The following is a 26,641-nucleotide window of genomic DNA, read 5'->3' on the forward strand; positions in this document are numbered from 1 at the left end:
CTACTCATACCATTAGAGTAACTTCCCTGTTTGACTGAGTGTGAATCAATAAATGAAGGAATTGGTTGTAGCTGTAGAACTGTAAGCTAACCTGAAACCAATCTTAGGAGTTAAGTCTATATAGACTATAACCTCAAACCTCTAAGCTTAAGGGTAATACAATAAATCACAGGAGTTTCAAGGGTATTCTGGGGTTTTAAAGATTCTGAATTGCTTAAAGGCAAGTGAGCTGACAGTAAGTTACTAAAATATTAATTAAACTAATGAAGTTAATTGACCAATAGTGGGATTGATGGTATGTTAAGCACCTTTAGCAGCTGGAAATCAGTAACAACATGGGCTTGATGATAAAAAGCTGAAAATGCACATGAGAATAGTAGTGGAACCTGCTGTACAGTAGGATATCCACTGCATTTCTGAATTTCAGCAGTTTAAAGTAGAAGAAAACCCCATGCCTAGACAATCCTAAGTGGAGATGACAGCCTTTAAGGCTTATTTTAAGCCCTGGGCAGCCTGTCTTTAAAGGCAGGTTCTTCCTTTCTATAGGGGGATAAAAAAGGGGGTCAGACATCAAGAGTAAAGAGAAGAAGAGAACATAAATAAAAGGGGAGAGAAACTAGAAGGGGGAGAGCATTGTAGATCAGTTTTGGAATCAGTCTGGAGGGGTTCAAAAACAGAAAAGTTTAAGGTTTTGAGAGCTAAAGAGAAAAGCACCATTTCATTGCCTCTTCTTCTGAGTTTGTTTCCAATTTCTAAACTGAATTTCAATTCCAACATCTCTCAAAAGAACAAAAGCATAGTTTGGAATAGGCTATCCTGTCCATTACTTGTAGTTTGAAGCTATTGGATTCATTTGAACATTAGTAGCGAGATATTCGATTCGTTTTTCTGTTTCGTTTGGGTTCAACTGTAATTGCTGGATTCATTGTTGAGCATATTTGGTTTCGATTAATTCCAAGTGTTTCGGGGCCATATTTCGATTTCCTGGGCTTTGGTCGCGTTGCTGTTGGTTTGCTGTTGCTGCTGCCATTTTTGCTGCTGCTGATTTTCTACTTTCTTCTTCTTCTTCTTGTGTTTCAACATCCAGGTCCATACTCCGAATCACCTTGATGTAACTTGAATTAAAGTTGAAACGGGATTACACAGCGAATCTGTACATTTGGATGCTATTTATCGTCTTCAATTTCATAGATGTCAAATGAAGTAGATTCATCTAATATTAGTTCTGTTTTATATTTTGTATGAATATTGGAAACATGACTGTTTAATTGAAACTGTTAGGTGTGTAGATTTCTGTGACAGAAATGTAAATTATGTAGATAGTTTATAAAGGTCATATCCCGTAGTTGTTGATTTGAAAAATAAACATGTTAAATTTTGACGCAAAACTAGTAGGACATTAAGCGAGTAATTTCGCAGAATCGTTAAGTCTGCCGTATTTGAAGTTTTATTCGATGCAGCAAGGCTAAGGTTATGAACTTAATAGGCATGGGTTGTTTTCGAACATGGTTTGTCAGAGTTTCTTTCAAAGGTAATAGATTTTCAAAGTGTCGATTAAGTTTAACAACTTTTGAATGTGTTGGTAGTCAAGTTTGGTCCGTTTTCAAATAATAAAAATTAGTTCCAATGGTTCAATTTGTCTAATAATGTGAGGTTTAAACTCGTTAAAGAATAATTGGTTTGTTTTGGCGATAGCGTTTGTCAATTCTATATCTTATTTATAATTTCATTTTCTTTTAGTAATGTTCAATTATAGAATAAGGCATGAAACAATTTCCTTTTGAGTAAATTCGATTGCGATTTTGCGTTTAGCATTTTTTGTAACCCAATAATTGATAAAAGGCTCAAACTTGCCAAGCTCGTAATTTAATTAGCGAATATTTTTCTTTCTTTCATTTTAGAGACAAACATAATAGAAAATGTAGTCGTTGTAGGTTTATCCTTTCAAAAAATGAGACGAGTCTCGCCAAATAAAAATACAAATTGCGGAGCCCTCAATAACTGGTCATAATAAAATACTTAGAATTTGGGATGGACTGTTTAGTGAATTTCACTACTCTCCCCAACGCGTTATACTCTTTAGGCGCGACTTAATTAAATTACATTCTTAAATTCGGGTGCGCATTTATGTGACCCAAATTCAAATCTCAACGGAGTCGGAATGTATTAACAACCACGGGTGCATTGATTGTGACGTGGTTCGAGATGCATTTTCACAACGTTGCAATTCTATTGAAATAATAATAATAAAAGCGGCTTAAACTTAATAAAAGCACATAAGTAATAACATGTATTAAATCAGATATTTAGCCATTATAACAATTTAAGCGACCGTGCTAGAACCACGGGATTCGAGGGTGCCTAACACCTTCCCTCGGGTCAACAGAATTCCTTACTTAGAATTTCTGGTTCGCAGACTTCATTTGGAAAGTCGAATATTTTCCTCGATTTGGGATTCAAGATAAACCGATGACTTGAGATATCAAAAGCCAAACCTTTCCCAAGTGGCGACTCTGAATTAAATAAATAATCCCATTTCGAATATTGTCACTTAAATTGGAAAAACTCCCTCACGCATTTACCCTTCGGGGTAGGCGCGCAAAAAGGAGGTGTGACATTAATAAGCAAGTTACTTTATTTAAAATCAAGGATGTCCTTCTCCCTAATTCTCATTTGACTTTCTTTTAATGTAGTCATCACTTTGGGTGGAGATCCCCTCCAGTAAAGTTCATTATTGCTCAATACACTTACGGATTTGTGCCGTGTATCTACTCAATTAATTTAATGTTGAGATTCAATAAGTTAATAAAATAATTAAAAATGGTAATGCACTTTCAAACAAAAAAAAATTGCAAAAGAACCTAGTACTAACGGCATCCGTCTGTTACACTATTTCTTTCACTCAAATACAATAGGTAGAAACATGATAAAAAGAATCTCTTCATATTTTTCTTTTAACATATTATTATATAAAGTTCTTCTATTGTTAAAAATAATTGTAAAAAATATTTGTGTAGTTGCGTAATGTGAGAAACCAGATGATGTTACAACGGTTAAATAGACGGATTAGAGGTAATTCTAAAGTTGAATAAATGTTACAACAAAAAATAATACAAAACCCAAACAATTCAAAAATTCCAGTCGTTATAAGTTGGCACAAATTCCGTAAGTTTATTGAGCATCGTATCTGCTCAAATTCCAAACACTTACTGATTTGTGCCATGTATCTTACTCAATTAATTCAAGACCGGATTTCTTTAGCGACGACATAATTCCGGTCATTATTCATACTTTTTCACGACAGGATTTTCCCCTCCTAATTTGTTATTCGGTCATTAAAAGTCTTTAATGACAACAATGTATTATGTCAAGTCAAATGCTTTTAGCGACCGATATTTCCTTCGTTAATTATATAATTACTTTTAACAACCAAAATTCTCTTCGTTAATAGTCATTTATCTGTTTAAGAAACCAAAATTCTCTTCGTTAATAGTCATTGATCTGTTTGAGAAACCTGTGAAAGAGTTTTAATGACCACATTTTTCTTCACTAATATAAAAATGTAATAAATATAATTAAGAAATTCAAATTACATGAATAGTAATGATTATTTATATGCTTTCATGCATGCTCAACAACATTGGAAAATAAACAAAATACTTGATATCTTGTTAATACAAAAGACTAAAGTATTATATTTACCAGAACCAATCCAAATTGTATGAAAACCATCTTACTAAAACAATGAAAAATAAAAATAATGCAAACCCAGCCAAGAGACAACCGGAAGCATAAAGTGAGATGAGTTAAACATCATGTTTAACAATTCCTAAAAAAGAGAAAAAGTAAAATTGCAGCATATATATGTACATACGACAGTGTCTTTAAAAAATCACGGACGAACCAAAAACCTCTTGTACTTCAACTTGCTCTACACTTTCTTCAAGGATAGGTTCTTCGGACTTCAAATTTTTGATCTGTTAAAATAACAAATTTATGTCAGTTTAGTAATAAAGAAAAACTAAAGAAGAAAAATCAGATCCATTAAAGGCTACACTGATGGCTATAAATGAGAAAGTGAAAAAATACAAAGATCATATGACATAACGGTAGATAGTATAGTAGCAAGAATACAACACATTAAATTTTCTATATCTGTAGATGATGATCATAAGACGACTAAATGATAGTTCTACATCACCCAATCTGCACAATGAGTGCGACTTTTGGGAAGCAAATCCCATTAAGGGTGGGAGTTCGGTACTTCATTTTGGTATTTAAGAACTTATGTTCGGTATTTCGGTGTTCGATTTAATATTTGTGTATACCAAATACCGTAACAAAGTAGCTCAGTACGTTCAGTATGTCTTATTTGGTTCGGCACGGTTTCAGTTTATCAATTTACATAACAGATTTGCATGACAAATTTCCATAAATAATGCAGCAGCAAGTGCATTTAACGAGCAGCAACAACAAATTGTTGTCCGTTTTCATATAGCAATCACACCAAATTCATACAGTAAAATGAAAGCAAGGTAACAATAAGACAACATCTGGTAAATCAACGCATTATATAAACTCACAAAATGGAAGATTCAATTGAGAAAAGAAAATGATATAATTTGCCTCTGTTTAATACTTGTCGCGACTAATTGTACACTTTGACTTTTTGTTGTTGGTGCTCTCTTGCTCAAAGGATTGAAAATTCCTATGACATTGTGCAGGATATGTTTTATAGGAAAGAAGATGAAAGTATAACTCCATTAGTCCATTTATGAGAACTTAAACCATAAACTGTAAGCTTGCCAGCACAATGTTGTATAAGTGTTGGTTGTATCATCATGTTTCAGATATTTTATAAGAGCATGTTCTATTCAATCTGTAGTGTATGCTGAATTTCATTAATAAAATACTACATAACCAGCATACAAATTTATGAAGGACAAGAGGTCTTTCTGGTTTGGACTCCATATCAAAGTGAAAAATTCTCTTGTAAATCTGCTAGGAGAACTTTAAGGAAGTTCAAATCAGTTACTCTCACAACTATGAAAAGTTGGCATCCTAAACTCCCTTTAAAAGTTTGCTTTTTTATGTAAGAATGTTAGCTTACATATTACCTACTGATGATATTTTATGTAGGTTCAAAGTATTTGGGCCCTCTAGATGCTATTGTTGCAGAATTTACCAAGCAACAGTGTTAATAAATAGCTATGAAATCATACCTTAAATTTTCAGTAAAAAAATGCTCCTTGACCAGACATTCCAAATCTCTCTTGTCTACCCCATTTGGCACATCTTTTAGAGCATAACGAAATGGCTTAGACTTAATATTCTTGTGCATCGATCCTCTCCAATTGTTCCATAACTTTCAACTATGTTTCAAGACATGATCACGTTGATGTCCTACAATATTTCACAAGTATCATTAAATATGAAATTTATCTTATAAACTAGAAAATAAAAATTTAACTGTGTATCAAATAAAAATATCGTTTTCCATGGAAGTGAGTAATAACCAGAACAGATAGCGCCACTATATTAAATGAGACAATCCAACCTTGTCCAAATTCCTCGTGCAGTGTCTTCATCAATGATGTTATTTACCACATCATCTGATAAGTGCAACCTAATTGCACTAGCAGCTCTTTCATCCAAGTCAGCCCAATCCTCAGCTTTCATGGTATCAGGCTTTTTGGAATCAACATCTAGAACCTTGTGTAATCCTTGTTGGATGAGCAGATCTCTCATCCTTCTTTGCCATGTTGAGAAACCGTTATCTCCGTTGAATTTTGCTACCTCGTACTTTACTCCGGACATTTTTATTTTTCACCAAGTATAGTACTACCGACAGTGAATAGTATTTCAGTGAACGAGCAGAACCTGTGCTCTGATACCAGTTGTTGGGAATAAACCCCTTACCAAAATAATATTCACGGTAATAAAGCGGAATAATAATGTAGCACCGAGATACGGTAATTAACAAGAATAAAAGAGTAACAATGACACCAAAATTTTTACGTGGAAAACCCTTCTGAATAAGGGAAAAAAACCACGACCCCGAGAGGAGCAACTGATATCACTATAGTAAGGAATTTTACACTTTGTAGGTCGGAGGTAAATACTCCAAAGACCACTACAACACTCAAAAGAAATAACCCTCTTTTGATATTCCCACCTCACTACAATATCGCTCACTCTCTATTTTCTTCACAGACTATTTTCTTATACCTTGTCTGTGAAACCTCACTCTTTCTTTCTCTCTTTGTTGGTGTGAAGAAATGAGAGTTGAAGCTCTCCTTTTATAGCCAAAGTTTCACTCTCTAAAGCCTACCATATTTGACAATTTACACACACTTTTCACAATTCAACAAAGTTGGCTACCAAACCAAAGAAATTCAACAAGGTTGGCTACCAACCAAACCAAGTCAACAAGGTTGGCTACCAAACCAAAGAAAACTCTTATTAGGCACATGCCTAATACTTCTTCAATGAGATGGACATCATCAATCTCCCCCTCCAGTCTCATTCATCCAGAGGAGGTAGCACTGTCTTCTAGTTTGAATGCATGCCGACAAGTTCTTTGCATAGCTCGAACTTGTTCCTTGGTACCACCTTGGTCAGCATATCTGCGGGATTCTCATTTGTAGAAATCTTCAAGACTTTTAGAGATTCATCATCTACCATTTCTCGAATCCAATGATATCTCACATCAATGTGTTTGGTCCTTGCATGGTACATAGAGTTCTTGCTAAGGTCTATTGCACTTTGACTGTCACAATAGACGACATACTCCTTCTGATGCAATCCAAGCTCTTGAAGGAATCGTTTGAGCCATACCATCTCCTTGCCAGTTTCTGTAGCGGCAATGTACTCTGCTTCAGTTGTTGAAAGTGCAACGCACTTCTGCAACTTAGACTGCCATGATATAGCTCCCCCTGAAAATGTAAACAAATATCCAGTAGTGGATTTTCTGTTGTCAATGTCACCCGCCATATCAGCATCTGTATAGCCCTTCAAGATTGGATCAGATCCTCCAAAGCACAAACAATCTCCCGTGGTACCTCTCAGGTACCTGAGTATCCACTTGACTGCTTCCCAATGTTCCTTTCCAGGATTTTCAAGAAACCTACTGACAACACCAACTGCGTGAGCAATATCAGGTCTAGTACATACCATTGCATACATTAAGCTTCCGACTGCTGAAGAATAAGGAACTTTAGCCATGTTTCCTTTCTCCTCCACTGTTGTAGGACACATCTTCTTACTCAACTTTAGATGACCAGCAAGAGGTGTGCTGACTGGCTTAGCATTCTTCATGTTGAAGCGTTCTAGTACACGTTCAATGTACTTCTCCTGAGATAGCCACAACTTTCTACTTGTTCTCTCTCGAACTATCTTCATCCCTAGAATTTGTTGTGCTGGGCCCAAGTCCTTCATATCAAATGACTTGGACAGATCTCCTTTCAACTTTGCTATCAACCCCTTGTCTTTTCCTACAATTAACATGTCATCCACATACAACAACAATATAATAAAGTTATTCTCAGAAAATCTTTTGAAGTATACACATGGATCAGAATAGGTCTTTAGGTATGTTTGACTTTTCATGAATGAGTCAAACTTCATGTACCACTGCCTTGGTGCCTGCTTCAATCCATAAAGACTCTTATTCAATTTGCACACCATGTGTTTCTTTCCAGCTACTTCAAATCCTTCTGGCTGCTCCATATAAATCTCCTCTTCCAAATCTCCATGAAGAAATGCAGTTTTCACATCTAACTGCTCCACTTCAAGATCTAGGCTAGCTGCTAAGCTCAAAATTGTTCGAATAGAAGTCATTTTGACAACAGGTGAGAAAATTTCGTCAAAATCAATACCTTTCTTTTGTTCGAAGCCTTTAACCACCAATCGAGCTTTGTATCTGACCAGCTTGCCATTTCCATCTTTCTTGAGTTTAAAGACCCATTTGCATTTGAGTGGTCTTTTACCCTTTGGAAGTTCAACCAACTTGTATGTGCCATTTTTCTGGAGAGATTCCATCTCTTCTTGCATAGCTTTCATCCACTGGTTCTTTTCTGGATGGGACAACACCTCCTTAAGACTTTCTGGCTCCCCCTCATCACTGATGAGGACATACTCTGTGGAAGGGTACCTGCGTGACTCTACCCTTGGCCTCTCTGATCTCCTCAGAGGTTGAGGTTGTTCTTCTCCCTGAGTGGGGTGCTCCACTTCCTCGACACCTTCATCAAGTTGCTCCCCCTGCTCAATAACCTCACCAGGTTGCTCCACCTGCTCGGCAACCTCGTCGGTTGTACTTTCTGCACTTGTGGGATTGTTAGAAGTAGAAGGAATAGTAACAAAGTTAGGAATTATACCATTTTTCGCCTTTTCTAACATATCAGCAGCAGTTCCAACTTCACTTTCTCGGAAGACTACATCTCTGCTTCTGTTGACCTTCTTCTTTACAGGATCCCACAGTCTGTACCCGAACTCTTCATCTCCATATCCGATAAATATGCAGGGAACAGATTTATCATCCAGCTTTGTTCTCTGCTCTTTTGGTACATGTGCAAAAGCTCTGCAACCGAACACCTTCAGATGCGAGTAGGACACCTCCTTGTTGGTCCAAACTCTCTCTGGGATTTCAAACGCCAACGGAACTGATGGACTCCTATTGATCAGGTAACAGGCTGTCTGAACTGCTTCACCCCAGAATGACTTAGGCAGTTTAGCCATTCTGAGCATGCTTCTCACCTTCTCCACAATGGTGCGGTTCATCCTCTCGGCTACACCATTGTGTTGTGGGGTTCCAGGAACTGTCTTTTCATGTCTGATCCCATGACTTGAACAATACTCTTCAAATTCCCTTGAAGTGTACTCACCTCCATTGTCACTTCGGAGGCGCTTTAGCTTTCGACCCGTCTCCCTTTCTACTAGAGCATGAAATTTCTGGAAAACTTGAAACACCTGATCTTTGGTTTTCAAAATATAAACCCATAATTTTCGTGAAGCATCATCAATAAAAGTAACAAAATATTTGTTACCGCCCATTGATTCAATTTCCATTGGGCCGCAAACATCAGAATATACTAAATCAAGTATATTCAATTTTCTTTCAGACGATGTCTGAAATGAGACTCTATGCTGCTTACCAAATAAACAGTAGTCACAAGGTTTTACAGTTGTACCTTTGGCATAAGAAATGAGTGATTTCTTGGCAAGAATCTTCAATCCCTTCTCGCTCATATGACCCATTCTTTTGTGCCATAAATCTACAGAAATCTCATCTTGTGCCGCGTTCAATTCACCTTGGCATATTTCTGCATTTGTCCTGTACAACGTGCCACGAGCAACTCCCTTTGCAATCACCAATGATCCCTTAGTGAGTCTCCACTTTTGATTTGCAAAATAACTCTCGTATCCATCTCGGTCTAAAGCAATTCCCGAGATCAAGTTCATCCGCAAATCAGGTACATGCCGCACATCCTTTAGAACCAATGTGCATCCGACATTTGTCTTGATACAAATGTCACCAATCCCCGCAATCTTTGAGTAACTTGTGTTACCCATTTTCACTGTGCCGAAATCACCTGCTACATATCTGCAAAAAAGATCTCTTACCGGTGTGGCATGGTGAGATGCCGCTGTGTCAACCACCCATTCCGACTCTGGACCTGACAGGTGCATGCATTCCTCTTCCTCATTTATAAAGAGGACAACATTATCATTATTTTGCACCATGGCGGCTGTGTTGTCGTCATTCTTCTGGCCACTGGTTTCACCTTTGCCCTTCCTTGGATTTGGGCAATCTCTTTTGAAGTGACCTGGTTGATTACAGTTGTAGCAATTTCTGACTCTTGATTTGGATCGGTTCTTTGACTTCCCACGAGCTCCGGATCTACCATAGTTGTTCGAACTCCTTTGATAACTCCTGCCTCTACCTTCTGTGATGAGAGCCTGTCCTTGATTTTCAGGCTTCTTTCTCATCTTCTCATTGAGTAGAAGAGCCGATGTGACATCTTTCAACTCAATAGTAGTCTTACCGTGCAGGATGGTTGTTGCCAAATTATCGTACGAAGATGGCAACGAGTTCAATAGCAAGATGGCTTTATCTTCTTCCTCGATTTTCACTCCGAGGTTGGCAAGCTGTGTGATTAGTCCGTTAAACACATTTAAATGTGACAAAAAATTCGTACCTTCACTCATGTGTAGGGCGTATAACTGCTTCTTCAGGTACAATTTATTTGTCAGCGTTTTGGACATGTATAGGCTTTCCAACCTTGTCCAAATTCCACGTGCAGTGTCTTCATCAATGATGTTATTTACCACATCATCTGATAAGTGCAACCTGATTGCACTAGCAGCTCTTTCATCCAAGTCAGCCCAATCCTCAGCTTTCATGGTATCAGGCTTTTTGGAATCAACATCTAGAACCTTGTGTAATCCTTGTTGGATGAGCAGATCTCTCATCCTTCTTTGCCATGTTGAGAAACCGTTATCTCCGTTGAATTTTGCTACCTCGTACTTTACTCCGGACATTTTTATTTTTCACCAAGTATAGTACTACCGACAGTGAATAGTATTTCAGTGAATGAGCAGAACCTGTGCTCTGATACCAGTTGTTGGGAATAAACCCCTTACCAAAATAATATTCACGGTAATAAAGCGGAATAATAATGTAGCACCGAGATACGGTAATTAACAAGAATAAAAGAGTAACAATGACACCAAAATTTTTACGTGGAAAACCCTTCTGAATAAGGGAAAAAAACCACGACCCCGAGAGGAGCAACTGATATCACTATAGTAAGGAATTTTACACTTTGTAGGTCGGAGGTAAATACTCCAAAGACCACTACAACACTCAAAAGAAATAACCCTCTTTTGATATTCCCACCTCACTACAATATCGCTCACTCTCTATTTTCTTCACAGACTATTTTCTTATACCTTGTCTGTGAAACCTCACTCTTTCTTTCTCTCTTTGTTGGTGTGAAGAAATGAGAGTTGAAGCTCTCCTTTTATAGCCAAAGTTTCACTCTCTAAAGCCTACCATATTTGACAATTTACACACACTTTTCACAATTCAACAAAGTTGGCTACCAAACCAAAGAAATTCAACAAGGTTGGCTACCAACCAAACCAAGTCAACAAGGTTGGCTACCAAACCAAAGAAAACTCTTATTAGGCACATGCCTAATACTTCTTCAATGAGATGGACATCATCAATCTCCCCCTCCAGTCTCATTCATCTAGAGGAGGTAGCACTGTCTTCTAGTTTGAGTGCATGCCGACAAGTTCTTTGCATAGCTCGAACTTGTTCCTTGGTACCACCTTGGTCAGCATATCTGCGGGATTCTCACTTGTAGAAATCTTCAAGACTTTTAGAGATTCATCATCTACCATTTCTCGAATCCAATGATATCTCACATCAATGTGTTTGGTCCTTGCATGGTACATAGAGTTCTTGCTAAGGTCTATTGCACTTTGACTGTCACAATAGACGACATACTCCTTCTGATGCAATCCAAGCTCTTGAAGGAATCGCTTGAGCCATATCATCTCCTTGCCAGTTTCTGTAGCGGCAATGTACTCTGCTTCAGTTGTTGAAAGTGCAACGCACTTCTGCAACTTAGACTGCCATGATATAGCTCCCCCTGAAAATGTAAATAAATATCCAGTAGTAGATTTTCTGTTGTCAATGTCACCTGCCATATCAGCATCTGTATAGCCCTTCAAGATTGGATCAGATCCTCCAAAGCACAAACAATCTCCCGTGGTACCTCTCAGGTACCTGAGTATCCACTTGACTGCTTCCCAATGTTCCTTTCCAGGATTTTCAAGAAACCTGCTGACAACACCAACTGCGTGAGCAATATCAGGTCTAGTACATACCATTGCATACATCAAGCTTCCGACTGCTGAAGAATAAGGAACTTTAGCCATGTTCCCTTTCTCTTCCACTGTTGTAGGACACATTATATATGTTTAGACTACTACCTACCACATGAATTGATGAATTGCTAGAGGAAATGGCTATTCTTCATGAAACCTTACTACGACTTTGGATGTAGAATTGAAACAAGTAAAGGGTGTATTAGCCCCTGCTTTTCAAAACAATTAAAAACAGAACTAACAAGAGTCAGCAAAATGTATGCATAGAGTAAAATCATTTTTTTGTATTATAGATAATGTCAAATGGAAAAATGATTACTACTTACTACAAAGTTGACAACCTCCAGAATTTCACACACAGACTACAAAAGCCAACAGTGTTTATTACTCATAAAAGTAGAGAGACAGACATTACCATTATTCAACCAATATGCACAAACAACTCTTATTGACATGTAAATTCTAAATATTTCAAAAGCACATTGAGCGTAAATATCATTTAATTCGTGATATAGTGCAGAGAGGGGATGTAGTGGTCACCAAGATTGCGTCAGAGAACAACTTGGCAGATCCGTTTACTAAGAGCTTACCACAGAAGACTTTTGATAAGCATGTAGAAGGAATGGGTGTCAAAATTGTAGACGCATGGTTATTAGTCTAAGTGGGAGATTGTTAGAATATACTATAAGCCATGCGTATTGTTATAGTATTCTTTATGAACAATTATTTATTTACTTGTTTAAATTCAATAAAGTTTCATTTTAAATAGATCATGTGTTGGTTTGTGCGTCCATTGCTTACATAGTAGATGATTTAGTGTATAGAGTTTAGCTTATACACGGAAGATTAAATCATCGGTTCTTGTAAGACATAAAAGTTAATGTTCACAATCTAATGATGGAATTGGACAAATCATCGGAATGATTGTAGCACAAGATTAAGTATAATTTATCTTGATTATGGGAATGGTTTAATTCCAACTTCTTGTGCTAGTACATTTTGTATGTATTGAACGGATCAAGTAGAGATGAGTATTTTATACTGACTTTATAAAATAATTTCTCTAGTCCATTTAATGTACTTATACTCTTAATCCTGATATAATTATTATTAGCTGTGTATGTCACTTGTTGTTTTGATTTATTAAAAGGCGAGATTCTTTCGCGAGTCAATAAGCCTGGTAAATTGGATGACAATGATATACATTGGCGAAGTAATAATTAGTTGATGGAATCCATGTCTCAATTTTGAGATTGATGATACTCCTTTATGAAAGCTTATAAGTTTTCATGTGTAAACCCGGCCGGTGGATTTTGTATCCGACACATGAAATAAGTTAAGTGTAAGTCTAAAGGAAGTAATCAATAAATTAAATAGTCAGTAATTTAATTTGATTGATTAGTATCTGAATCTTAACATGGGGAGTTAAATAAGGTTTTATGGAAGAATTTCGAAATTGAACTAAGGAGTGCAATTACGAATTTTTAGTGGAATAATTCGTAATTTATTATGATGGAAATTAGTTTCAGAATTTCGAAATTAATATCATAATAGGAAGCCTTGTTAATTAAATTTTGTGGTCCCTACTGTGCCTAAATAATAGAAAATAGTGGAAACTGTTACTTAGTGGGAAAGAAAACGTGGAAACCGTCCCTTAGTGGGAGAAGGAAACCTAACAGGTTTTGAAAACGGTTTTGACCTAAAAAACGCAGCTATATATATGGATATAAGGGCTGGACGTTTTTGACATGATTCTGACTGCGGTTTCTACTAGAATTTTGCCCACCCAAAATTCTTTTTTTTGGTTATTGTTTGGGTAACACAGTAGAAGACTGTGGAAATCTGCTAGTGTGTTTTCAACTGAGGAACTGGAGAACGACCTAGATTTGTTGTGTTTACGCTTCAAGAGGTAATCCTAAAATCTCCATACATGCTAGTTGTTTAGATTACACGTGAATAAGATTCTGTTATTGCTTCCGCTGTGGTATATATTCCATCAATTGGTATCAGAGCTTACTCACGTCTAATTAAATAATTAGGATAAACCATAAGGATTAATTTCATGTTCTATATGCAAGTTTTGAATTACATGCAAAGTTTGTTTTTCTGAAAACCTGCACTGTTTTTTTTTCTGGTGTGATTATCTGTTATGGGTTGTGTTGATTATTCTGGAAACTTGATGTATCTTTTTAATATTGGTGATGTTGAGTTACAATAATCTGAAAATTGAATTTTATCATGTAAAACGGAAAAACACGTTCTGCTGAATTAGGGCAGAAAATCGGAGGTCAAAAAGTTGACGGACTCCGATTGACCTGAAACTTGGCAGGTCCATGAGAAACGGCCCAGTGAGCAATACTCATTGATTCATGATTGAAGTCGTTTTTTGGGCGTTCGGGGTCGTTTAGATGGTGTTTTTGCTGTTTTTCTAAAATTTTGAAATTTTTTTAGTTGTTTTTAATTCCAGAAATTGTGGGGATCAATTCCCTTGGTCCCCGGGCTTAAAAAATCAGTGATATAATGTTTTTACACGTTGACATAGGTCTTCTTCCATATCGGATAAAAATATTATGAATAATCACTATGTTATACTAGTCATTGATTATTTGTATTTACTCTCCATCTGAGTATGCATGTTGGTTCAATGGGACTAATATATGTTGAATGTTGATATTCACTTGGCTTAAATTAACAGTTTACTCTCCATCTGAGTATGACATGTTTAAGTTTATGGAGTGAAAATCTGTCATTATATATGTATATTGCAAGAATAGCTTCTTTCCCATCGAAATTTGTTGTTCAAGGTGCATAGATTGTATATATATAATGTGTTTTGAATTTTAATGTTCATAATACAAACTGATTTGATCTATTTAAATATTTAATGTCTCCCAGATTAACAATGACTGCTTTTAATCCCCTTACTGCCATTCTTACCCAAAACAAACTTGAGGGTCCAAATTATGTTGATTGGAAACGAAATTTGGATATTGTTCTAATTGCTGAAGAGTACAAATTTGTGCTCGATGAGGTGTGTCCAGAAAAACCTGGAGATGATGCCACAGATGATGAACAGAAGGCTTACCAGAAATGGATTAAGGCTGATGAGATGGCGCGATGTTACATTTTGGCATCCATGTCGAATGTTCTGCAACATCAGCATCAGTCGATGGAGTCTGCTTATGACATTCTGGAAAATCTCAAAGAAATGTTCGGAGATCAGAATCGTGCGGCTAAGCAAGACTGCCATGAAAGCCCTTCTGAATACCAAAATGGTTGAAGGTTCATCGGTCAGGGACCATGTTCTGAAGATGATGAGTCTTCTGAATGAACTGGAGGTCCTTGGAGCTAACATTGATAAGGACACGCAGGTTGAAATGATCCTGCAGACTTTGCCTGACAGTTTTCAGCAATTTCGCCTGAATTATAACATGAACAAAATGGATTTGTCCCTTGCGAAATTGTTGAATGAGCTGCAGTCGGCAGAGACTATTATCAAGTCCCAAGCTCCTCCCGTGGCATTGAATTTTGAGGCAGGTTCTTCTTCTAAGCCGAGAGGCGGGCAGAAAAAGAAAAATGCTCAAAAACCCTCTGTTGGTGGCGCGACTGCTGGTGTGAAAAAGGCTAAGGGCAAGTGTTATCACTGCAAGCAGCCCGGGCATCATAAGAAGCAGTGTCCAACTTATCTGGCCAAGCTGAAAAATAAACCAGGTGATTTACATCTACTTGTCGTTGAAACATTTTTAGCGGCTGTTTCTACCATGTCATGGTGTGTAGATTCGGGAGCCACTAATCATATCTGCACTTATTTGCAGGGGTTTCAGGTAACGCGGCGGCTAAGTAAAGGAGAAATCAATGTTTATCAAGCAGACGGTTCAGCAGCCCCAGCTTTAGCATTAGGAAATATTAGTATTTCGTTTGGTAGTGGTAGAGTTTTAGCTTTAAAAGACACATTATATGTACCTTCCGTTAGAAGGAATTTAATTTCGGTTTCTAGCGCTATGAGAGATGGTTATGATTTTAATTGTCATGACGTTGATAAATGTGTTATTACTCATAATAAGCGTTATCTCTCTTCGGCTACATTGATTAATGGTCTTTTTGTTGTTGACTCTATTCCTAAACCGTTACCACCTAAAGAACTGAATAATGTTGATTTACCAAGCAAGAGAAAACGTTCTTCTGAATTGAGTGAAACATATTTATGGCACTTGCGTTTGGGTCATATAAATCTGAACAGAATTTCCAGGTTGGTCAAGGATGGACCTTTAAGTTCATTGAAAGTGGAGGCACTACCAACTTGTGAATCTTGTTTAGAAGGGAAAATGACAAAACGAAATTTCCCCTCAAAAGGAAATCGGGCAAGTGATAAATTAGAATTAATTCATTCTGATTTGTGTGGTCCAATGAATGTCCAAGCAAGAGGTGGTTTTGAGTATTTTGTGACTTTCACAGATGATTACTCAAAATATGGATATATTTATTTGTTGCGTTGAAAGTCTGAATGTTTTGAAAAGTTCAAAGAATTCAAGACTGAGACTGAAAAGCGACATAATAAACATATCAAGACACTACGATCTGATCGTGGTGGGGAGTACCTCTCTACAGACTTTATTGGTTATTTATCAAAATGTGGAATTACATCTCAATTATCTGCACCTGGAACTCCACAACAAAATGGTGTAGCTGAAAGAAGAAATAGGACTCTTATGGAAATGGTTAGATGATGAGTTATTCCGATTTGCCTTCGTCTTTTTGGGGACATGCCTTAGAAACGGCGAATTATGTTCTGAACTTAGTTCCTTCAAAGTCAGTACCCTTGACCCCTACAGAATTGTGGACTGGGCGCAAGCCTAGTCTGCGGCATATTCGAGTTTGGGGTTGTCCGGCACATGTGCTAAAGGGGAAAACGGATAAATTGGAGGCAAGAACGGATGTATGCGTGTTTATAGGTTATCCAAAAGGGACGAAAGGTGGTTTATTCTATTGTCCTAAAGAGAAAAAGGTAATTGTTAGCACAAATGCCAAGTTTCTAGAAGAGGACTATTTGATGAACCATGTTCCTAGAAGTAAACTCGTTTTACAGGAACTCAACAAAGGAATGGAAACTCAGTCATCTGAAAATCAAAACGACCATATCCAAACCCCGGAAGTCGATTTTGACATACCATTGCACTTTAGTAGTGGGAGAAATGTCAATAGACTTAATGTACCACAAGAACAAGTGCCCGCAGTCATACTACCACAAAGTAGTGGGAGTCATGTTGAGCAGACTGCACAACAGGAAGAAGTCGTTGATATCCCTGTGGATAGCATGGAGACTCAGGTTCCTGATGATGTTGTGGTTCAACCACAAAATCAACGTGATGTAGTTGCAACTGATGTAGTGCGTAGTCGTAGTGGGAGAGAAATAAGACAGCCAGTTCGTTACACGCTCTTGGGAGAATCATATGATAGGATCCCTGAGGAGCCTACCTCCGAACCTGTCAATTACGACCAAGCACTACATGATAAGGATGCCGATAAGTGGGTTGCTGCTATGAAATCAGAGATGGAGTCTATGTACTCTAATCAGGTTTGGGATCTTGTAGAACCAACTGATGGGGTTAAACCCATTGGATGCAAATGGATCTATAAGAAAAAGAGAGGTGTAGACGGAAAAGTACAAACTTTTAAAGCAAGGCTTGTAGCGAAAGGGTTTACTCAGAAAGAAGGGATTGACTATGAGGAAACCTTCTCGCCGGTAGCCATGCTTAAGTCTATAAGGATTCTCTTATCCATTGCTGCTCATTATGATTATGAGATTTGGCAAATGGATGTCAAGACAGCTTTCCTTAATGGAAGTCTTGATGAGTGCATCTATATGATGCAACCAGACGGTTTTATGGAAAGTGGCAAAGAGCACATGTTGTGTAAGCTTAAAAGGTCCATTTATGGACTAAAACAGGCATCTAGGGCATGGAACACTTGTTTTGATAAGGCGATTAAAACTTTTGGTTTTGATCAGTGTCTTAACGAATCTTGTGTATACAAAAAGTGGGATGGGGACAAAGTGGCATTTTTGATCTTATATGTAGATGACATACTGCTCATAGGAAATAATGTGGGCATGTTGAATTCAGTTAAGCAGTGGTTGTCCACACATTTTGATATGAAAGATTTGGGAGAAGCGGCTCATATCCTTGGGATCAAACTCTTGCGAGATCGCAAGAAAAGGATATTAGGCTTGTCCCAAGGTCTTTATATTGATACAATACTCTCCAGGTTTAGCATGCATGATTCCAAGAAAGGATTCCTTCCTTTCAGACATGGAATTTCTCTATCTAAAGATCAGTCTCCTAAGACTGATGAAGAGATAGAAAAGATGAAGGCGGTCCCTTATGCATCAGCTGTGGGGAGCCTCATGTATGCTATGTTATGCACTAGGCCTGATATCTGCTTTGCCGTTGGCGTTGTTAGCAGATTTCAGTCTAATCCTGGGAAAGAGCATTGGACGGCGGTTAAACATATAATCAAGTACCTGAAAAGGACTAGGGATTACATGTTGATCTACCAATCGGATGACCTGGTACCTATTGGGTATACTGATTCGGATTTCCAATCAGACAGAGATTCTAGAAAGTCTACCTCAGGTAATGTGTTTACTCTTGGAGGTGGAGCCATAAGTTGGAGGAGTATCAAGCAAACTTGTGTTGCTGATTCCACCATGGAAGCCGAATATGTGGCAGCCTCTGAGGCAGCCAAAGAGGCAGTTTGGCTCGGTAACTTCCTGAGAGAGTTGGGTGTGGTTCCTTCGATTCAAGCACCAATTACGCTTTACTGTGATAATAGTGGTGCGGTTGCAAATTCAAAGGAGCCACGAAGCCATAAGAGGGCAAAGCACATTGAGCGTAAATATCATTTAATTCGTGATATAGTGCAGAGAGGGGATGTAGTGGTCACCAAGATTGCGTCAGAGAACAACTTGGCAGATCCGTTTACTAAGAGCTTACCACAGAAGACTTTTGATAAGCATGTAGAAGGAATGGGTGTCAAAATTGTAGACGCATGGTTATTAGTCTAAGTGGGAGATTGTTAGAATATACTATAAGCCATGCGTATTGTTATAGTATTCTTTATGAACAATTATTTATTTACTTGTTTAAATTCAATAAAGTTTCATTTTAAATAGATCATGTGTTGGTTTGTGCGTCCATTGCTTACATAGTAGATGATTTAGTGTATAGAGTTTAGCTTATACACGGAAGATTAAATCATCGGTTCTTGTAAGACATAAAAGTTAATGTTCACAATCTAATGATGGAATTGGACAAATCATCGGAATGATTGTAGCACAAGATTAAGTATAATTTATCTTGATTATGGGAATGGTTTAATTCCAACTTCTTGTGCTAGTACATTTTGTATGTATTGAACGGATCAAGTAGAGATGAGTATTTTATACTGACTTTATAAAATAATTTCTCTAGTCCATTTAATGTACTTATACTCTTAATCCTGATATAATTATTATTAGCTGTGTATGTCACTTGTTGTTTTGATTTATTAAAAGGCGAGATTCTTTCGCGAGTCAATAAGCCTGGTAAATTGGATGACAATGATATACATTGGCGAAGTAATAATTAGTTGATGGAATCCATGTCTCAATTTTGAGATTGATGATACTCCTTTATGAAAGCTTATAAGTTTTCATGTGTAAACCCGGCCGGTGGATTTTGTATCCGACACATGAAATAAGTTAAGTGTAAGTCTAAAGGAAGTAATCAATAAATTAAATAGTCAGTAATTTAATTTGATTGATTAGTATCTGAATCTTAACATGGGGAGTTAAATAAGGTTTTATGGAAGAATTTCGAAATTGAACTAAGGAGTGCAATTACGAATTTTTAGTGGAATAATTCGTAATTTATTATGATGGAAATTAGTTTCAGAATTTCGAAATTAATATCATAATAGGAAGCCTTGTTAATTAAATTCTGTGGTCCCTACTGTGCCTAAATAATAGAAAATAGTGGAAACTGTTACTTAGTGGGAAAGAAAATGTGGAAATCGTCCCTTAGTGGGAGAAGGAAACCTAACAGGTTTTGAAAACGGTTTTGACCTAAAAAACACAGCTATATATATGGATATAAGGGCTGGACGTTTTTGACATGATTCTGACTGCGGTTTCTACTAGAATTTTGCCCACCCAAAATTCTTTTTTTTGGTTATTGTTTGGGTAACACAGTAGAAGACTGTGGAAATCTGCTAGTGTGTTTTCAACTGAGGAACTGGAGAACGACCTAGATTTGTTGTGTTTACGCTTCAAGAGGTAATCCTAAAATCTCCATACATGCTAGTTGTTTAGATTACACGTGAATAAGATTCTGTTATTGCTTCCGCTGTGGTATATATTCCATCAATGCTAAAACTAAAAAATGAATGTTATGACTAGTAATTACCTGTTCATGATAATGGAACAAACTTATATTCCAACGAGGGCAGAAAGCATCTAAGAACTTCCTTAAAGCTCCAGGCTTCTCGGGAAATATGAATTGATAGAAAATCTCATTACTATGAATATAAGGAATAACGAGAGATTGGTTTCTATAAAATTGTAGTACATGTAAGTACAAAAAAAATATCAATACCTGAAAAACAAAGAGATAATTGGAATATAAAAAAGTGTTCAATTTCACAATAGTACTGCAAGATTAGAGCTTACTTGAGAAGAAGAAGAATGAAAACCTAGATTGTAGAGAGGAACACAAGCCCTGATGCTTTACAGAGTTCAATTGTAATTGATCTATGATAAAATAGAAAGAAAAGTGGGTTGGGATAATTATGGGTGGGGCAAAAAAAAGAGGGAAAAGTGACGTGAGTGGGCTGATTGTGAGTTGGGCAAAAAGATAGGAAATGAGCGTTATTATTTATTTATTTATTATTAACGACCGGATTTATGACTTTTAAGGACCTAATATTATCTCTTTGTTAATATTAAACTAAAAATTAACTTTAACGACCGAAAAAAAAAACTGGCCACTATGAATGAATATTACGTCAATAGAGTAAATTGTTCTTTAACCTCGTTAAAAGTCAAAATTCTTGTAGTGTAAAAAACTAATGAAAATAATATTTCAAATTACAAATTCACAACAATACTGATAGTGTTATAAAATAAAGACTATAAAGTAAAGACAAGTACAGAGAGAAACTGATATATTATTCGAATTCAAACTGATGTCCATAATGAACTGAAATCTCCTCTATTTATAGAAGAAAGGAAACTGCTGTGTAACCTGCTACTGCAAGTTGCTGTGTAAGCTGCTATTATACCAGATATGGATAATCTTCTACTAAGAGTAATGTTTATTCATAACGGAGTACTGAAAGGATAAGTTCATTGTATCCAGTATGGATAATCTTCTATCGGGGGTAATGTTTATCCATCACTGAGTATCGAAAGGATAAACTTATTATACCCAGTATGGATAATCTTCTACCGAGGGTAATATTTATCTATAATCAGGTACCGAAGTGATAAGCTTTTTCAGGAGGCTTTATTTCCAATAGAGTACTAAATAGATAAACATATTTACGGCGGAGTTCTATATGGATAAGCTTCTTCAGGAAGCTTATTTACAATGAAGTACTAAATGAACATCCATAATATAATATATTCATAACACTCCCCCTTGGATGTTCATTAAAAGATAATGTGCCTCATTAAAACCTTACTAGAGAAAAAACCCTGTGGAAAAAAATTCAGTGAAGGAAAAAGAGTACACATATTTAGTAATACGCATTGCTGGCTGCCTCATTAAAAACCTTATAAGGAAAACCCTGTGGGAAAAATCTTAGTAAGGGAAAAAGAGTACAGCGCGCATTTTACTCCCCTGAAGAAAACCTTATTTCAAATATTTGAGTCTCTGCATTCCAATCTTGTATACCATATTCTCAAAAGTTGAAGTTGGTAAAGACAATCTGCTGGATTGTCACTTGAACCAATTTGATGCACATCAATGTCATAGTTTTTTTGAAGATCATGTGTGTAGAATGATTCTAGTGAAATATTCTTCATTCTATCTCCTTTTATAAATCCTCCCTTTAATTGGGCTATGCATGCAACATTGTCTCCGTATAATATTGTGGGTCTTTTATCACATTCCAACCCACATGTTTCTCGAATAAATCACCGATCTCAATCATATGCACTCCCTACTTGCCGGTTCGAGATCGAGCTTTATGGGAATCAGATAAATAACCTACATCTCCATAACGATCTACACCACCTTTGTTAGCATTAGCAAGATAAATAAGTGCACCAACTGTACTGAGATAGAGTATTTCAGGACCAAGAAGTTCTTCATTCTTTTCTGGAGGTCGAAACAGATCCTTATTAGCTTCAAGTGATTGAATATCTATTGGTGTACTTAATGGGTACTTTGTCCATGTAAAAGCATTTTAAGCCCCTTTGGAGATTTTTTGGAGTTCCAATAAGATTTATGCCATCAACATAAATAATAAGTATAACAAATTCTGATGATATTTTCTTTATAAAAAATATATATACAAATAATATCATTTATCTAACCTTCTTTCAGCAAATTTTCATCGAGGTGATTATAGCATATACGCCCAGATTGCTTTAAACCATACAAAGATCTTTTTAATTTGATCGAGTACACTTTTCAAGACTTTGAATTATATGATTCAGGCATTTTAAATCCTTCACGGATCTTCATATAGACTTAATCAAATGAGTCATATAGGATATGCCTTGCATTTAAATGGCATGACACATGGAATACAAGTCTGATCCTCATAATCTTTTACAATATTGTGCACTATATTGTACCAAATATATCGTCGACGATTATTTTGTATCGGTTCCTAAGCAGCATAACTTGTTAAGATCTCATAACTTCCTTTATTTTTAGGTACCTGAACTTTTTCTGGAGTTTCATGAAATGTTATTGTAAGCACGTGATTTTTGTCCTATATGAGAATTACTCCCAAAAAATTCAAAAATAAAATGATTTTTCTTTGGTGTGCAATTTTGTGATATTTTGAATAATTATTTGCATTTGTCTGTGCATGTTTATTTGCTAAATTAATAAAAAATACAAAAATATGTCGTATTTTGCATGTAAGATTTAATTCTACAATTGTTAGTAATTGAATTTGTTTTACAAAAATTAAAAACTTACAAAAATAGGCATCGTTTGCATTTTTAGCATTTAATGTCCAAATATACAATTTTATGCTTAATTAATACTTAATTGTGCGTTAATTGTTATTGGGAGTTAATTTGTGCTTTTATAACTTAATTTAGTTCTTAATAATAGTTTAAGTATTTTTATAATTTAGTTTTAGAGAAATAAAAGAAGAAAAGAGAACGAAAATATAAAGAAAGTCGGAATTGGGCCTCTTCTTCAATTTCAAGCTATAGGCCCAAAAAATGGTCCAATCTTCCCTACGAACCAGTCCATTTTGAACTGGGTCGACCCAGTCCATAACCCAACACCCCTACTATCTTACAAACAACACAAAACAAAAGAAAAAAGGAGAAAAAACCCTAAAAAGACTAGGAAGTCATCCGCCCCCCCCCCTCCTATCTTCTTCTTCTTCCTCAAGCTTTTCCAAGGTCATCCATGGCTTCCCCCTCAAAGCTCAACCATGGCTTCCCAACGTCACACTCACACACACACGCACCAACACCTCCAAGCTGCCCTCCCATGAACGAAAAAAAAAAACATGAACAACCCAACGAGAAGCTCGCTTCAGCCGCGTCGACACTACTGTTGCTGCTCACGTCTTCAGCTGCTACTGTGCCGCAGCTACTTCGTCATCCTCCGTCGTGCCGCTGCCGTGGTTGACGCCACTACCGCTCCAACTTTCTTCCGCAGCTGCTGCCCGTTTCTGCCTTTTGCTTCATCTCCCCCATTCGAACAACCACTCCTTCCTGCGACCACTTGTTTCCAGCTCAGGTATGCGGCTGCTGCTACGTCCAAACGGAAAATAAAAGGGCTGCCGTTGCATCGCCTCACTTCTGCTACTGTTTCGACGTGTTCGTCGCCGTTTGTTCGAGCCTTGGTCGAGGTTCGTCGAGTTAGTCCATACATATTTCATGTCAGTCCGGTTAGTAGATTTTTGAGTTTTATTTTGTCCGTATTTTGTTTTGATATTTTCGAATCTAAAATCGGCAAATATTTGTTTTGTTTATCGTTTGAATTAATTTTTAGTTCATGTTCATGTGTTGTTTGTTAAATTAATTTTCAGATTTCAAAATAGAAGTTTAATTAGTTGTTTTCATATTCATGTCATGTTTGTATTATTGTTTAAGTGAATATTTGTTAGTTTGATGTTTGTTAGATTCAAATTGAAATTTAATTAACTATTTCTTCAATTTGTTTCATGTGTTTATGTATTGTTAGAAATTGTTAATATTGTTAAGTTCAAGCTTAAGTTCATAATTGTTTATTCATCGATCTTGTTATTTGTCTAAAAAGAATTTAGTTGTGTTAAAGGAATATATTGATTTAATCGTTTAATCCGTCATGTTTGTTGTGTTAAAATAGATTCATTCATGTTCATACTTTGTTTGGATGATCTTGAATCCGAATTTTGTATAGTTTGATTTCTTGTTTACCATTTGTGATTATTTCTTGAATTTGTCTCATAAAGTTTAATATAGGAATTGTTGGTTGTAATGTTGTTAGAATTGATTTTAAGTTCAATATGATTGAAGTTAGAAATCTAAATATACTTGTTTGTTGTAGTTGTTGAATCCGAAAATAGGATTGTTTGTTGCTAAAATATTGTTCAATCAAATTTTAGTTGTTCTTTGTTGTTCAATTTGTGTTCATGTGATTTGTTGTTGAAATGTTGTTAAAATTGTGTTCATGTGATATTGTTGTTATGATGTTCATCCGTGTTCATATTGTTGTTTGAACATTGTTAGAAATTGATCATATTGTCTATATTTTGGTTAAGTTTGATTAATTGATGTGTTATAGCTGATGGGTAGTTTGGTAAATTTGTAGTACGTTCAGGGGTAGTTTGGTAATTTCAGTAAGGTCGGAGGGGGTAGTTTAGGAATTGTACATTTTGAAATTGTTTATTTGAAGCATGGGGGACAAAATGAAATGGGGTGGGTTGTGATATAGTTGTTTAATATAAAGGGGGGACAAGATTTAATTTAAAGGGGGAATCTTGCATTATTTTAAATGAAGCATGGGGGACAAAATATAATGGGGTGGTGTGATATGTTTATTTAATGTAATGGGGATGAGTGGAAAGATAATGGGTTGGGTAGAGAAAAAGTATGGATTTTAATTAATTGAAAGGTTTATGGGATGAGTTATAAGAAGAAGTCTTGAACACAAGACATAGACAATAAAGAGAGAATAGAGATAGAGAAAAATACACAGATACAGATAGAGAGAAAAAAAAAGGCTGAACATTTAAGAGAAAGAAAAATTCCGAAAAATATTTAAGCTTTCAAAATAAAAATAAAAACTAAAAAATCTTCTGTTTTTTTTTCTTTGTTTGAAATTAGTATCAATGGTTGTTGTTTCATTCAAAGCTTAAAGCTTTTGTTTTTTGGGATTACTACTCCACCGGTCTGTTACTGGGTTGTTACTGTTGCTGGGCAGTTGTTGCTGTTACACTGTTATTACTGTTGCTGATTTTCATCTTCATTTTCTTTTGCTTCCAAATATCAGGTACATATCTTTAAAACTCATGTTGTGAAGAGCTTCAACATGGCAAGTAAATGAAGTTTGGAATTATAAGGATGTCTTCTACTCATTTAAATTTTATTAGTTTAAGTTTCAGTTTTGTTTTAGTTGGTTAATATAGTATTAAATCAATTGGTAGATTAGTTCTCTTTCTTAATAACAAATGGCTTAGTTATTTTAGGAACGCGATCAACTCATTTCTTTTAATATATGAAATAATGTCAATGATTTTTTACAAAATATAGAGTTAGTGTTTGCAAATATTCGCATAGGCAGAATATAAGAATTGGTTTATTTATCTCAAACCCAATCTTCGTAAGCAAAATTAACCAAACAATTATAACCTCGGACTAAAAACAAGTGGTGTAAAAGAAGGATGGGATTTATAGATTGTAACATTTTAAGTCAAAAAATGTGTAAATAGCGTTTGCTCCAAATATAACAATGAAAATTCTTCAAAAAAATATTACTTCATTTATTAAATCAATTGTTTTCCTATGTTTTATACGCAATTCGCTTTTGGGGTAGATAAATATTGTATTTACCATAAAAATGGTAGTATTTATCACACGTTGTTTATTTTTATTTTATTTTTATTTTACTCTTTAAACTCATGGTTTTTGAGGAATATAATTCACACGTAAAAATATAATTTGCGGTCAACACTTAATGAATTGTGAATTCTTTTCAAGGAATTTAGAGGCATCTCAAATAGTGATTTCTCATGACTCTTACATTTAAAAATAGATGGATGCAATAAACATTTGTAGAGAATTTATATTACTGTCAAGAATATTTGCATAATTAAGGATGCGTTCGCGTGACTTGATTATACTTCTAAAGGCGATTCGGATTATGCGTTCGCGCAACTTCGAGCAAATTTTTAATAAAAAGGGGTTCTTCGGAGATCATCAATATTAATTTCATATAACCCGAGATGTGCAGTTCACTATTTAATCATACAAGAGCGACAGACGTTCTTAATTTTATTTAAGCACAATTTCGAACTTAAGTCTATTTTTATA

General features: G+C 36.0%; 1 long non-coding RNA gene across 1 annotated transcript; it reads right to left on the minus strand.

The window, feature by feature from the left end:
* Positions 1 to 3,707: 3,707 nt before the first annotated feature.
* Positions 3,708 to 20,756, minus strand: LOC138872193 (uncharacterized). Its single transcript, XR_011400647.1, has 3 exons — positions 20,600 to 20,756; positions 5,223 to 5,403; positions 3,708 to 3,977 (listed from the first exon to the last, which is right to left on the minus strand). It is a non-coding gene; the product is annotated as an uncharacterized lncRNA (long non-coding RNA).
* Between the last annotated feature and the right edge of the window lie 5,885 nt (positions 20,757 to 26,641).

The sequence above is a fragment of the Nicotiana sylvestris genome, chromosome 6 (genome assembly GCF_000393655.2).
Source record: "Nicotiana sylvestris chromosome 6, ASM39365v2, whole genome shotgun sequence".
Lineage (NCBI taxonomy): Eukaryota > Viridiplantae > Streptophyta > Magnoliopsida > Solanales > Solanaceae > Nicotiana > Nicotiana sylvestris.